Consider the following 14,734-nt stretch of genomic DNA (forward strand, 5'->3'; position numbering starts at 1 on the left):
TGCCATCAAAATCAGCCTTCAAACCAAAAGCCCTTGGGTAGTTTCTTAATTCATTTTCCTGGAGAGATGTACCCCTAAAATAATTCCAGAAATTTCTAAAAGAACCAGCTATGTTATCCAGTGAGCCTTTCATCTAGTGCAAATTTCAGCATATTCAAAGTTCTCTGGGGATTTCCAGGTTTATAAACTATTGCTGGTATTGAAAAGTTTTGCTTTGGGTGGTGCTTTTTATAATCAACAAATTTAATGTTATTCACCCTTAGAAGTTCTTGACAAACAATATCCTAAACACACAGTAAAAACATAAGAAAGAACTAAAGCTTTTCATGAGCTCTAAAGACCTAACCAAAACTTAAACTTCCTTTATATTCTAACTCCCACAACATCTTTTCAGACTGTAAATAATTATCACCTCATTGAGGAAGAAAATAGAATAAAATCTTTGCATTCTAGCATCTCTTCCTACTTATACCTTAAGAATGAAATGTTGGATCCTGGTTATGACTGACCCAGAAAGTCAGTCAGAAAGCTTTGGTACTGACCCAGACTCATAGGACAGAAAGCTTTGGTACTGACCCAGACTGATATGGTTCTCAATCAAATGCAATCTCCTTCCTGTACTACATCAAATTCATGCTGCCTACCTGTTCACTTTGGATTTAGAGAGCAAATTGAGAAAATAAACAGTGTGTGGAATGTTTAAGACGTAAATTATTCTAAAGGATGAATCACAAAGATGCAAAATGGTACAATCAACTTAGAAGACAATTTTCCAGTTTCTTACAAAACTAGATGTGGTCATACTATATCATATAGAGATTATGCTTCTACATCTTTATATGACAGACTTGAAAATTTATATCCACACAAAAATGAACAAATGAATATTAACAGCAGCTGTATTCATAATTGCCCCCAAATTGGAAGTAATCAAGGTATTCTTCATTAGGTGAATAAAATGCAGTAGAACCAAACAATGGAACATTTTCCAGTGGTAAAATAATGAGCTGTCTATCTATGCAATGATGTGGATGTACTTTAAACACATATTGCAAGTGAAAAACTGGGCAATTTGAAAAGGCTACTTACTAAATAATTCCATATATATGATATTCTAGAAAGGCAAAACTATAGATACGGTAAATAGATTAGTGGTTACGAGGAGTTTGAGGATAAGCCAGAGTTGATGAGGTAAAGCCCACTGGATTTTTAATGCAGTGAAAGTTTGCATATATGGCAGTGTGTTAATAATGCTATGTTTGTATCATACATAGTACTTGATAGCACAAAGAGCAACCTTAATCTATGCAAGTTTTTTAAAAAAAATCATTTGGGAGGTCAGGGGATCCCAGAACGAAACGTAGATTGTGACAAAAGAATCTCTGTACACATGTATGGAACCTCACGGATTAGCATGGTGGGGAAAGTGTTGACCTAACCCACATTGGGAATTAGTGGAATCTATAAGATTAAAGGCAGTGGAAACTGCACATAAGCACTGTACTCTAGTTGATAAGGTTGATATGCACAGGTTAACAATTGTGAAACCACTGTACATACATACTGGAATGGAACAATTACAAAAATGGGCGCCAGATGGTAGGAACTGGTTTTCTAACTGTTGAATTGGAAGTTCATAGAAAAGCAAAGAAAGAAGGCATGAATGATCCATGTGGTAATAAATTAGAGTTAGAGACAACAATATGAGCTCATGTTTAGCTATGTGTGTGTGCACATAGATGCATACATAGAAGGATATTTATAGATATATGAATATGCACAGTTTAGAATACACATATATTTCCCTGTTCTATCAACTGAGAGGGTCTAGAAGCAATGACACTCCAGTAGCAAAAACCACACTTATCACCCAGATTTTGTTTTCTAATTCTATTATGAGATAAAAAGACGCAGCATAGTTGAAAAATTTGCTGGTTCTAGGAATGGTGCAGGGAACAGGCTAGATGATCCTGGAACTTCGTATAGTGCCATGAAGTGAAGAAATGTTTTTAAAAGTCCACAGTCATGAGGGTATGTCAAGGAGACACATGAGACAACTGAAAGAGCTCCAAATAGCTGAAGCTGGAGCAATTAAAGCAACAAAACTAATAAGGAAGTATTAAAACCCAAAATATAAGTTAAGTATCCATGATTCCATACTGATATAAATTAATGATTGTATAAGAAAGCAGAATTGGAGAATATAAAAACTTTTTTGGAGAAAAATTCCACATAATTTATGTAGACATTTCAGTCTCAGGGAGATAGAACATAACTCCACACTTCTTAAGTGTGGGATGTGCACAGGGCATTCTTTCCAAAGGGTACTGTACAGAAAGGAAGGGAGAGTAATTTTACAGTAGAGGAACCTAATACACACTATCTCAGGAAGATGATCAAGATGAACAACAGTGGTGAGTTGATTTGGTTTGGCCATGTCCCCACTCAAATCTTATATCTTGAATTCCCATGTGTTGTGGGAGAGACCTGCTGGGAGGTAATTAAATCATGGGGGCAGGTCTTTCCCATGCTGTCCTCATGATAGTGAGTAAGTCTTACAGGATCTGATGGTTATTTCAAGGTGGAGTTCTCCTGTACAGGCTCTCTTTGCCTGCTGCCATCCATGTAAGATGTGACTTGCTTTACTTTGCCTTCCACCATGATTGTGAGGCTTCCCCACCCACATAGAACTGCAAGTCCAAATAAACCTCTTTCTTTTGTAAATTACCCAGTCTCAGTTATGTCTTTATCAGCAGCATGAAAATGGACTAATACATAAGTCATGGTCAGAGTATGTACCCTTGATGTGATGTGATGGAAATGGCTAAGCCACTGCCATTTTCAGGCACAGCAAAGAGGAGCATAAAGAGAAATAGTGATTAAAGGCATGTGGTGTTCTGAATGGGATCATGGGTCAGAAAAAGAATAGTAGGTAAAAACCAAGGAAATCCAAATAATATATATACTTAGTTAATAAAAATGTATCAATATTAGTTAAGTAATTTTGACAATTGTACTTTACCAATATAAGATGTTAATAATAGGAGAGATTGGGTGCATATGGAAACTCTGTGTACTATCCTCACATATTTTCTGTAAATTCAAATATATTTTTTAAAAAGTTCACTAACTTTTTTGCAAACTTGTAAAAGGCATTGCTTTTTTAAAAAATAAAATTATAGGCCAGGTGTGGTGGCTCATGCCTATAATTCCAGCACTTTGGGAGGCCGAGGTGGGCAGATCACAAGGTCAGGAGATCAAGACCATCCTGGCTAACATGGTGAAACCCTGTCTCTACTAAAAATACAGAAATTACCCGGCATGGTGGCGGGCATCTGTAGTCCCACCTACTCGGGAGGCTGAGGCAGGAGAATGGCGTGAACCTGCAAGGCTGAGCTTGCACTGAGCCAAGATCGCACCACTGCACTCCAGCCTGGGCAACAAAGTGAGACTCCGTCTCATAATAAAATAAAATAAAATAAAATAAAATAAATAAAATTATAATTATTTCTTGCTCAAAATCATTTGGATTTTTTATATTAGATTTGTGTTTTGTGACCTTGCTATATTTACTTATTAGTTCCAGGGATTGTTAAATATTTTTAGCTTCTCTGATATAGATTCTTTGAGATTTCCCCTGTAGATAATCATGTCATCTTTGAATAAAAAAAGCCATATTTCTTCCTTTGCAATCTATACACCTTTTATTTCTTTTTTGTGTCTCGTTGCACTAGCAAGACTTCTCTTATTGGATAGCCGTAGTGATAGAGCACTTTGCTTTGTTTCCAATCTCAGGGAAAATGTCCAGTTTTTTACTATCAAGTATTATGTTACTTGATTTTTTTGTAGGTTTTTTTAAATTTTTACTTATGCATTTATTTATTTATTTTTTAAATCAAGTTGTGAAAACTCCCCTGTTACGAAGTCAGCTGACAGTTTTATCACATGTGGGTACTGTATTTGTTATCTGCTTTTCCTGCATCAATTGATAGTCATTGTAAAACGTTCGTTAACCTACTTATAGATGGATTACATTGACTAATTTCTGAATGTTAAATTAGACTTGCATAATTGAAAAAAATCTCCCTTGGTTATGATGTATAGCACTTTATATATGTTGTTGGATAAAATGTGATAATATTTTTTGACAATTATTAGGTCTGCATTCACGAGAGATATTGGTCTGTAGTTTTTCTTTTCATTTTACAAGACAGTTTTCTTTTAATGTCTTTATCTTATTTTGTTAGAGTAATGCTTGACTTTGTGAATTAGGAAATGTTTCTTCTGTTTTTATTTTTGGGTAGAAATTGTGCAAAATGTGTATTATTTCACCTAGTCCAAAGGCAGAAGCAGCCATCTGAGGTACTTGAAACTTTTAATGAGATTCATTATATATTTTTAGTTATAGCAGATTCTTTCATAATAGACAAGCGTTAGCCTCAGGTCTCATGGTTTTCTGAAAGGTTTTGAGATTGTTAAAATTAGAAAACCAGTGTCATTTCCCTACAGGTTTTAGAAATATGTTTGTCACAGGGAAAAATTACTCAGGTTGATCTAATCTACATTCTGTAGTTTGGCACAGAAAGAATAAAGACAGGACCGCTGCCCAGCGAAGTCACAATAGAGTGAATTTTCCTCCTGATTTTCCCAGTAGAGTCTCATCTTGCCTATTGTCTAACCAGCTTTTCCAGTTTTGCATTTTTCCTAGATCTTTTATTTTTTAAGTAACATGATTAATCACTGCATGAAAACAAGCTATGATGCTTGAGTCAGCCTCCCATGCCCTGCATCCAGCTCCTCTCTAGTTTTTACCTGCCCATATAAACAGACCTATATGTTTACAGTGATACTAAACATTTTCTAAATAAACAAGTCCTCTAAGCTTTGCTTGTTTTTTTTGTTAAAAATCAGTTGGAAATATTTAATCAAATATTAAATGAAAAGTAAATAAAAAGATAAGCTTTTAAACCTTTGAATGAGTTCCAGTACTCGCACACAGAAAGCATTTATCCCTACAAAAACATGGAAAAAAACAAAGATATACAATAGGCATTCGAGTGTACATAGTTTAGTGTTTAAATTAATAACTGCACTTTGGAATACCTCTTCTCAAGAGAAGAATATTTTGGTGGAGTTTACATTTTTAATTTGATATGCTCAGTGCCACAACAGAGCAATACTGAGATACCTGTGAATTTTTGGCATCTAAACTCGGCAAAACTTTTAGAAGCATCATAAAGATAAGGAAAAGTACTCTGGATAACTGAATGGTGCCAGTACATAAGAAATATTTACACATTTTATTTTAGAACTAATACACAAAATATTTTAGAACTGAGACTCTCTATTTAGCAGATTTTGCTCTCAGGTTAGCAGGTACTACAGCGCTTAGAGAAATAATATTTTCCCTATTAAAAGTATTATGATATATAGAAAAGGGTCAATTAAATTGTCAATAATTTCAAATACATTGACTATAACCTGCAATTTAGAAAATTAAAACTAATATGACCATATTTGCTTTATCTCTCTCTTTCTCTATCTCTGTTTCTCGCCCTCTCCCTCATGCATCATAAAGAAAAACTGTTGATGTCAACCAAAAATGTTATTTGTTTGAAAGTAAGTTTCGGTTTTGGTAGAGGTATTAGCAGACCAGTTCCAGTATCTGGTCCGGGAGGGTGGGTTAGGTACTGCTGTTGGGGCTGGGAAGAGAAACTACAGCTCTTCTCTTGGGTGCACCATTGTTTTGAGTCTGAAAATAGACAATACAGACTAAGAGAGAAGAAGATTATTTACCCCAAGATGGAGGGTGTGATCAGATATTACATCCCTTCATGTGAGGTAAGCAGACCTTGTAGAAACAAATAACTTTATGATTTCATCAGCTACACAATCAGAAACAATATTGGTTAACTGAAGGGAGGTTCACACCTACTTCCTGTTTCTACCTATTGTCACACAAATACATTCCTTTACCACCCTCTTCTCATCCTTTCTTGAGAAGACAGAAGATGGGGGTCACACTTCTTTCAGGAGCACTACGATTTAGCAAGAGGATAAAACACGGTAACTAAAAATTTAGAAATACTGGCCTGACACAGTGGTTCATGCCTGTATCCAGCACTTTGGGAGGCCAAGGTGAGTGGATCACTTGAATCCAGGAATTCCAGACCAGTCTGGCCAACATGGTGAAACCTTGTCACTACTAAAAATACAAAAAATCAGCTGGATGTGGTGGCGCACACCTGTAGTCCCAGCTACTTAGGAGGCTGTGGCAGGAGAATCACTTGAACTCAGGAGGCAGAGGTTGCAGTGAGCCGGGATTGCTCCACTGCACTACAGTCTGGGCAACAAGGCAAGACTGTCACAAAAAAAGAAAAAAGAAACAAAAAGAGACATTTACTCAAATAGAGGTGGCATTTAATAATTGTATTATACTACAAACTCCTTGAATATCTTCATTGCCTTCTGTCTACTCTCTAGAGTAAGTGGAGGTTGGGTGATGACAGCAATAGTAATGTTGTTTAAAATAAGCAAAATTGATAGTAATTATTAGAATAAAGCCTATTCCATCTCCTTATCTCACTAGATTATTTACTCCAAAAGATATTTACTCCAAAGGATTTACTCCAAAAGGTAAACGGTATGAATATCCACCCACATTCTAATGCCAGATAAATCAGAATCACCCTTTACACACCCTTATTCTTGTTCTCTGTTGATTTTATTTTCTGTCTACATCCTGGATGTGCTAACTTCTCTCCAACACTTCCAGCATCACACTGGTCCAAGCCACCACCAGCTCTCACCTAGACTAATGCAGTTCTTCCTGTCTCCATTAGTCTCTTCTCCAGTGGCTGTATTGCAAATAACAATCAACATAGCATTTAAAAGCAAAACAACAACAGCAAACAAATGGTAAGCAAACAATCAACCTAATCATTCCCTCTCTTAATTATTTTGAAGTGGCTTATTCAGAAAATAAAATCCAAATCAGTTGTATGATCTAACTGTCCTGTTAGTGGCATGTAACTACTGCTTCAGGCTTAGCGTCCACCACTCAGTCAGTTGCTCAGTATACCCTGGGTTCCCCCTTTTTTCTATTTTCTGAAACTCCAACATCACCTCCCATCTCTCAGTACCTTCATACGTTCCCTCTATCTGGATTGTTCTCTACCATGCTTCCTCTAGCTACCTCCTCCTCATCCTTCATGCATTAACTAACTGTCATTTCTCTCATTTTCCTACTCTTGAGTTTCCCCAGATCAGAACTGATTCTAGTAAAATTTGCTATTTCTCCCTTGCCAAAATTTGCTATTTCTCCTTTGCCAAATTTATTATAATTTTAGTTAGATTCATTTTGTTATTCTGTGTTTCATATCTATCTTGCCTCTAGACCATATGTATGGCAGCATGAAAGAGATTATGCAAGCTTTGGTGACTAAATACTAAAAATCCCTGAACCAGATGAAATCATCAAGATTGTCATTTGGAAAAGAAAAACCTGAGTGTTTCAAGTGTTGACAAAAGCCATGTCCACTCACACCCATGGGAGCCTCTTCTTTCTTATTGGTTTCATCACTTCCTATAATTCATCTCTCTCAGCTTCTCCAGAGCCTGACATAAGCTGATAGAGTCATGAATTTAATAAACTAGAATAATGTGACTCTGTAGACTGCAAGAAAACCTACCATCCAGAAGATGAGGATTGTATTCCCAGTTTTGCTATTAATTTTCTCTATGAACCTAAGCAAAGCACTAAGCATTTCCATGTACAACTTCATTGCTTCAGCAAAACACCGAATTGGTTCCTTAGAGAAATAAAACATTGCAATTCATCTTGATTTTTTTTAAAAATTAGATTGAAATGCTAAGCAATTACTTTCTTACGATGTAATATTGATCACAATGCAGCTATCTTATTGATTCAGCAACATATTAATTATTGATGGAAACTGTCTGCCTGGTATTCTAATTCAATTAAATGTTACTGTCATCATCATCATGGTAATGCTGCATTCATCATCAGAACTGTTCACTGCTAGATAATTTGAATTCCTCCCCCCCTCCCCACCCACCCAGTATTGCTCTGTGAGTGGATTGCTTCACATCTTAAAACAAACCAGGCTTGATTTTATTAAAGCCACACACTTCAATGCTTCACTAGATTTCTCCCAGAATGTGACATACAGAGTAACTATTAAGGTATCTTCTTCCAAACATACGAAGAAAAAACTTTACAAAATTTTTTTTTCGCTCAAGATAAACATTCTACCTCCCCCAAGTTTCTACAGGCACACATCTCTTTGGGATTTAACAGAGCATCACCACTTAGCCAAGCAAACTGCATGCTAAATAGATGCAGCTGAATAAATTGGACCACTTGATTTTTTTTGGTTTGGTATTTTCTCATGTATCCAACTCTGTTAACAGAAAATACAGTGCTACAAAATCATTGCTATGATATAAGAAATCAAAAAAGTCCAATGATTGCATAGGTATATAACTAAATTTATGGTTAAAAAATACTTTTTTGAGTTGAACTTTCTCATGTACCATTACAATGGACTTATTTAATGTACAGAAGATTAGGTTTATTCTTGTGGATTTTGAAAACACTGGGACCTATTTACAAAAATTATAGAAAGCCACATATTGGTTTAATAAAGAGAGGGTCTCTAATGACTGGGATGGTCCAAGAATGAGGTGGTCTGGCTTGTGTCCTAGTAAATTAGTGGTCAGTGAGAGTACTGGCCTGATGACCTCTGTCAGATAAAATTCCCAGATGAAGTAGAAGGTTGTACAGAGGACATCTGATAGCATCTCTACCTTCAAGGTTTCCAATGTTGGCCATAGTCGTAAGTTCTCCCCTCAGACAACACTCACAGCCAAATTTCATCCTTGACTATTATTATGTTAGTCATCCACTGGAGAGTTCAGGTTCAGGGTCTCCTATGAGGTTATAGTCAGATGGTGCCTGGAGCTTCAGGCATCTGAAGGCTTAAATAAGGTGGGGGGTCCACTTAAATGGGGCTTTCTTGGATGGCTAGCAAACGGGTGCTGGCTAATGGCCAGGAGACTCAGCTCCTCTCCCTGTGTGCTTCTTCACAGGAACACCTGTGTCCTTATGGTCCTCATCCCTAAGGTGAATAATTCAAAATACCAAGGCAGAAGCTACAATGTCTTTGTAACAGTTTTATCCATGTCTTTTCACTCGAATAGAAGTAGAAGGGAACTAAACAATGGCATGAATATTAGTGGGCAGGCTCACTGGAAGACGCTGGAGACCAGCTATTATAGTCCACCTCCTTCCCCCGTCGTCTCATATGTATTTCATATGCAACGTATGCTTGTGCTTTGTTGGGAGACAATTCCTCATGAGTCTCATATTTCTCCATGTCTTGTAACCAGAGAGTGCCTATTGTTTCACATTCTGTTTTCAAACATGGCTGTATAATGAACAGCTCTGGAAGATTCAATTTCTCCCTCGAGAAGAGAAGACGGGTCTTATAGCCGTAAATAGAATATGTCCCTCAGTAGCAAAGCAGAAGCAAGCTTACCAGGCAGTGCAATAAAGGATAACATCTTTCTCCAGACTAAGGACAGGCAAGCTTATTGTTACAAAACACTTGGGGCTTCTAGGTTCAGTATTCCTTTCCTGTAACGCAATCCACTCTGTGTACAGGTATCTATCCAGGTCTCACTGCATTGTCCTCACGGTACTTGGGAGACAGGGGAACTGACATGTGATGTTCATACTGACTGCTGTTCTCAGAGTAACAAAAAAATTCATTTTCTTCGACCAGGAGACATCATGTTTTCTACCAGCATTCTTGAAACTATGGCAAGCTAACTAGTTATCAGGTAAATGTGGTAACATATCAGACCCTTCTCAGCTCTTGACACTGTCTTCCAAGAAGACCTCCATCCCCCACCCAAGTCTCACCCCATCGTAGCATCAGCTTGAAGCCCAGATCTTAACATTCCAACCAGGTCCATTTCAGAAAGTGGCTCTTCCCATGCAGCTCTGTGAGGACAGCGCCTTGAGTGTATCAGCTCTTTGAAATCTGAATGCCTGTAAACCAGAGAGGCAAGTTATCCACTTTCCATGTGCCTAACACATAGTGGTGAGACTTGTGTAGAATAACTGCTACAGCACTTTGGGAGGCCGAGGTGGGTGGATCACGAGGTCAGGAGTTTAAGACCAGCCTAGTCAATATGGCACAGGCCTGTAGTCCCAGCTACTGCGGATGCTGAGGCAGAAGAATTACTTGAACCCAGGAGGCAAAGGTTGCAGTGAGTCGAGATTGCACCACTGCACTCTAGCCTGGGCAACAGAGTGAGATCCTGTCTCAAAGTAAGTAAGTAAGTAAGTAAGTAAGTAAATAAGTAAATAAATAAATAAATAAATAAATAAATAAATAAATAAATAAATAAATGGATAGATAGATAAATAAAAGAATAACTGCTACAGACCCTTCTATCCGCGAAGGGAGAATAGAAAGCACACTTAAGTCACTTCTCCATAGTAATTCTAAAATCCTTTTGGACACGTCAGGCCAGTTTCTTGATGAGGGCTCAGCATCACTGTCTGAGATCTTGGCTCCAAACTTTGGGCTTTTGGTTCCGACTTCTGTGTCATTCTGCCTTTTGGATAAAAAAGTGGCTCGTGTTTGCATCTAAGTAGTTTTTTTCAGTTTGCTTTCTGCTCATAATAGTTGAGAAGCCCAAGGCCTCTTTGCATTTTTACTGACTCTTTCCCTTTTCATCCAGTCTGGTGGTGTTTCATCTATTACAATTATATAAAATGTGTGTAGGTCTTTTGTAAATTTTGCAAGGATTCACTCCATTGGAAATTAGACACACACAAATCTCATCAAGATCATCCTTTTACCTTTTGTTGCCCATAAGGCCTTTGAAGCACAATGCTCTTAAGGTTCTTAGGAGTAATTTTTTAATAATAAAATGTGTGGTGCATACTGGTTGCATCCTGGAAAGGGCACTGATCTGTTTGAGGCTCCGTCTTACATGCTTCTGATATCATCACAAACAGGCTTCACAGTCACACCTTTGACCCCACCTGTGAACCAGTTTTGACTCACAGTGTTCTGAACTTGATCTTCATCTGGAAGCCTTTTCTTTAAGATCTTTTACTATTTAGAGAGACTGGAAATGATAAACAGTTTTTAGTTTTGAACCCAAAAACCCTGGTTCCTTTATATAGAACAGCTTTTTTTTTTTTCTTATAATGTTTCTCTTTGTCTCTCACATTTTGCTATGGGTGCCAGAGAACACAAGACAGTGCCTTCAACACATTAGGTAGAAATCTGTTTGATGGATCCTCTAGGTGATTAGGTACATTTTTTCCCTATATTTCATCTTACATAGGGAAGAGTGTTGTTCGACTCTATACCACTTTATAATTTCATAAAGGGGCCCTCTTTCCCCCATTTTCCTCAAATGAATGCTAAGCACTCACTGCAGCCTACGTGGAGGGCATCAGGCTTCTGCCAACATTCTCTTCAGGTGCTGTAGGATTTCACTAACATGCTTCCCAGGCACTTCTCTAGCTTCTGCTCACGGCAGGGACCCAATGCCCATCCCATGTCTTTCAGAATTTCTGTTATTGCAGCAATCAGAGTTGGCCCTGTGTTATCAATTCCATTCTGTGGAAGTGTGGCTATATCATAAAATGCATGGCCGCTTCCATCTTGTTTTCTTAAAACACTTTCCCTGCGGTAAACGAGACACAGTTCCTTAAGGATACTCAAACGGCCTCCTGGACGGGTCACATGGAGAGCAATGGAGCTCCATAGGATGGTCCCCAGGATGGCTCACAGGATGGCCTTCATTTTTATGTACCAAAATCTGTACTAGTTCCCTATTTTTGTGTAACTAAACATCCCAAAATTCTTGTTTAGAACAACAATAATCATTCCTTATCTCTCATGTTTTCTGTGGGTCAGTAATTTAGGAGCAGCCTTGTAGGAAAGTTCTGGCTCAAGGTCTTTCATGAAGCTGCACTCAGGTGCTGGCTGGGGCCAAAGTCGTGTGCAGGTTTGGCTGGTGCTGGGGGAACCTCCTCCAAGGCGTGTTCCTGACATTGCAGTAAAATAGGTATGGCGATTGAGCAGGACCTGCATTTCTCTCCATGTGGGCCTCTCCATGAGGGTGTTTAAATACCCTTATAGAACGGTGTCTAGTTTACCACACAGAAAGTGATTTAAGAAAACAAGAAGGAAGCTGCCATGCTTTTAAAGATATAGCCACAGGTCCACAGAATTTAATTGATAACACAGGGATAACTCTGATTAAATGTGAAGATGGACTGCATGCAGGCATGCAGACTGCAAATGGAAATGAGGGCCGCTGGAGAGCTGCTTGCAAGCTCACCACCACTGTAGCCAGTCATGAAAAGTTCTACATAATTAGTAAAGAAGTAAGAGGTCAGAAAAATCCATTGATGTACTGGGTGGTGTTACTCAGAGTAATATGGTCAGACTCCAGTGTTTGTGGGAGATTTAAGTGTGAAAACAAGGAATACTTCAAAATTGTGTTACTAAATTGGGAGGTAGGTGTCTACGCATCTGTGTGTCTGTGTGTTTGTGTGTCTATGCGTCTGTGTGTCTGTGTGTCTATGCATCTGTGTGTCTGTGTGTCTGTGTGTCTGTGTCTGTTTTTAGTTACTCTAAAATGTGAATTTTCCTGAACATTTTTAAAAATAAGCTTTATATTTTAGAATAATTTAAAATTTACAGAACAATTTTAAGGATAACACAGAAAGTTCCCATGTACCTTTCATCCAGTTTCTCTAATATTAACATCTTATATAACTATAGTATATTTTCCAACACTAAAAATGAGCACTGGTGTATTACTATTAATTAAACTCCAGACTTTATTTGGATTTTGCCAGTTTTCCATGGATGTTCTTTTCCGGTTCTGGGATCTGATCTGGGAAACCACACTATATTTAGTTAGTATAGTTGTTAACTATAATATCTCACTCAGGAATCACAGTCTTCCACATTCTCAGCTCTTCTACTCCCTTTCTCCCACCAGAATCACTTCAGAGATCATTGAGATGACTAGTCCATGATCTCTTTCCTTACCCCCATCAGTCTCCTTCAGTTTTGACTCAACTTTCTCTCCATTTGGACCACACAGTTCGCAACATCGATAGTCACTCAAATGTTCCTCTGTCAACTCTCTGCCTTCCATTGATTTTCACAGCCCTTCATCAAAAAACCTCATTTCTGTGTAAGTGAAATCTCCAAAGCTTCTCCCTCTATTCTCACATTGGTGATGGCTTACAGTTTAGAATCTCTAAAAGTTCATGGTGTCCAACCTCAGTTTTCTCAGGACCACCTGACTATCCTACTGTGTATTCCTCATCACTCCCTGACCAGTCCCTATTTAAACCTGTTCTAAGATGTAATCGCTGGTTTATACTGTGTATACTATACTGTTATGCCTCCCCATTCAGAACACTACCTTCCCTTTCCCCACTTCCCCATAGAAATACAGGAATCACGAAGGACTTGAAATCTTCCACAGCTGCCCCCGTCTCAATTAATGACACAATTTTTTGGCACCTGCTCTCGTCATTCCTTATCTGCTCAGTGGAGGAGGCTCTCCTGATCACAGACTGTCACCCGCCTTGTCCTTGCACTGCATACACCTTCCACTCCTTGGGGACCTCACCCCATTAATTACCCAAACTCTGCAGGTGTCTTTAATCTTTCCTCGCTTGCTGCTGTTTCAGTTTATACATGGCTTCATGTACATTTCCTGCCTTAGAAAAACTTTCCTCCAAACCTACTTCCCCCTTTTGCCCACTGTCCAAAGTCTTTTCTTCAGTTTTTAAGTGCCGTGATTCCCTTTGAATCACTCACTCCTCAACCTTGATAATAAAGCGTATGCCTCATTACTCCATGGAACTGGCCTTGCCAAGGATGCTAACAGCCACTCCCCCGTTCAATGATACTGAATCTTATCACTTACTGTTCCTCATCTCACTGCAAGATTAGACTTAAATGACCTCATCTTCCCTCCAAAACTCTTTTGTGCCTTAATATCCAGATGACAAGTATTCTGTTCTCTCCTGCTCTTGTACGTTTTTTTTTCCCCTCTGAATGTTCTTTCTCAATATTCTTTGTAAGCTTCTTCTTTCCTATTTTTAATATTGGGGTCTCATGAGGTTCCAGCCAGGTTTATGTTCTTTATTCTCTCTTCATGGTTAATGAAATGATCACATCAACCCTTCCTGCAAACTACCTCCTTCCTAGCTCTAGACTGAAATGTACCAGATTTAGGCGTTTTCACACCTGATTTATTCAGGGAACATTGGAATTTTAATAATCTATTATAACTTGTTTATTTATGAAACCTGCTGAAGGTCAATAACAAATATTCAAAACTCCTTTGTTATATTTTACTTATCCTTTCTCAGAACTTATTAATTATAGTTTGATGTTATTTGAATGCTATTTTCTAAAATACAGATGGGGAAGAACTTTCAATACTCATCGCTTCTTTGTTCCACTTTCATTATTTCCTTATAGAAATGTAAGATATTTTTTCCTGTTTATGTTCTTCCAAGTGTCGTTGCAGATTTTGAAAGTATCATTAAAGTCACGCCTGAGCCTTAAGTTTTACACGTATTTTCTATGCCAGAAAATTTAGCATTTGTATAATGCAATACTCTAAGCTTCTGACTGATTATATATAAATT

This window comes from Mandrillus leucophaeus, unplaced genomic scaffold, assembly GCF_000951045.1.
Source record: "Mandrillus leucophaeus isolate KB7577 unplaced genomic scaffold, Mleu.le_1.0 Scaffold188, whole genome shotgun sequence".
Taxonomy (NCBI): Eukaryota; Metazoa; Chordata; class Mammalia; order Primates; family Cercopithecidae; genus Mandrillus; species Mandrillus leucophaeus.